Below are 1,866 nucleotides of genomic sequence, written 5' to 3' on the forward strand. Positions count from 1 at the left end.
TTGGCGGAAACTTCCGATGGAATTTCGTTTTAGGCGAGAAAACCATTTGAGCGCGGCTCCTTTGAGGTTGTCGACGAAGAGGAGACAGAAGCCAGCGGCTCGTTCGCGTTCCTTGAGTTTGCACCTCCCCATCGCGATCTAGAAAGACTGCAAGTGCGCTTTCGGATCGGTGGTGCCATCGTAGATGGGAATTTTGATCTTCCCTGGGTCCGAGACGTTGGTCTCAGTAATCCAGGCAGTGAACGGGGTTTTGCATGCTTCCTCGAGAAATCTGTCGATCTCGGGCACAACGCTTGTCGCGTGGTAGATTTGTGATTTCACCGCTTTCACCTCCGCTGCGGTTTTCGCGATGTACTCGCGGAGATCATGGATCTCATCAGGATTTTTGGCAGCCTTGCGAGCTTGTCTGTGTTGGCTGCGGTGGATCCCGGCCTGCTTTTCGGCCAGCTCCTCCTGTTCTACCAAATAGAGGTTTTCATCTTCCTCGGTCATGGGTCTTTCGAAGGACGCGTCCTGCCGAGCGGACTGGCTTCGCGTTCTTCTTGGGTGGATGTCAGCACCGTCGTCCGAGTGATCGGACTGGTCGCTTATATCCAGGTCGATGCGCTCGATTTCTTCTCCTTCGTTGCTCCCGGTAGGAGGTGGAAGGTTCTCCGCAGTTGGCTGTGCACCTGGCTGGAGTGTTCCATCAGGGTTTTGGCCTGAGGAAGCCTTGTCCACATGTGCAGCTCGATTGCCCGGAGACTCAAAATCATGTCTTCTACCGCTGCGGGCTCTTGTGGTCCCGCGCGGGGCTTTGCTCCTGGCCTTCGCCGTTAAGGTTTCCACCTGTTTTGCGAGAGAGAAGCCACGAGTTTTCCTTGTTTGTCCGAATTTTTCTGAGCGGAGGAGAACATTTCCTTCATCTGGTCTAGTATCGCGGTGTCGGCAGTGACCGTTGATACGTTTCCAGCTGGAGTTTTATCCGCGTTGGCATCGACTGGAGTCCCGTCGTGCGTTTGCGGGTCTTTTTCAGCGTTGGTCGTGATATCGGACTGAGCGTGTGTGGTTGCGAGAGAGATAGATCCGTACCTCCCCTCCTTCTAGCGCCAAACTGTGGGAACCAAAATTCACACCGTCGAGTTTTGTTAATCGGAGGAAAGCCAAGTTACCCTAGCCTTCCCTGAAGGTCCCGGTTATCTGCTGGGCCACACACGACACGATCAATATGAAAGAATAAAATGAAAATAAGCAGAAAAAGAGAATAAGAGGATCTTATTTCCGAATTCGCGTTTGAGCGTGAACAACAAGTAAAGACCTAGGCTACAAGAGCTGTCGGTACGTTCGCTAGTTTAGTGACCTAAATCTAAACTGGTTGAGTAGCAGCTAGATTAGTAAAAACGGAAAAAGATGCCTAAATTGCACTAAGTGCTAAGTTGCTCTGATGTGCTCTGATCTCCCCTCCCTCTTCGTCCTAGGTCCTCCTTATATACTCCTCCTTAGGTCGTTTACCTCTTTTGGGCCGGATTTGTCGCGAAACGGGCTTTTCCATATTTCTTTCTTCTTTGTGATTATCTTTGGAAATTTGACATTTATCTCTTCCTGCGGATGAGATAAACCGTCATACCAGTCTTTGGGCTCAAGTCTTTTGGGACCATAGATGAGCCGTTGTCCGCAATTCGGACCCTCTTTGGGCCGTATCGAGACTTAAGCATTTTTACGATTTTACTCGCGAAGTAGCCATTGGTATAGGCATGGTTCTTCCAACGGAACCCTGTTTCTTCGCATAGCCGAGGCAGTTGGTGTTAAGTTAACCGTAACCTGCTCTACTACGAAGAATAGGAAACCGTTCGAGAGACATAACCTTCCCAACTTCCCGAATACTTT

This window comes from Brassica oleracea, chromosome C3 (genome assembly GCF_000695525.1).
Source record: "Brassica oleracea var. oleracea cultivar TO1000 chromosome C3, BOL, whole genome shotgun sequence".
NCBI classification, from domain to species: domain Eukaryota; kingdom Viridiplantae; phylum Streptophyta; class Magnoliopsida; order Brassicales; family Brassicaceae; genus Brassica; species Brassica oleracea.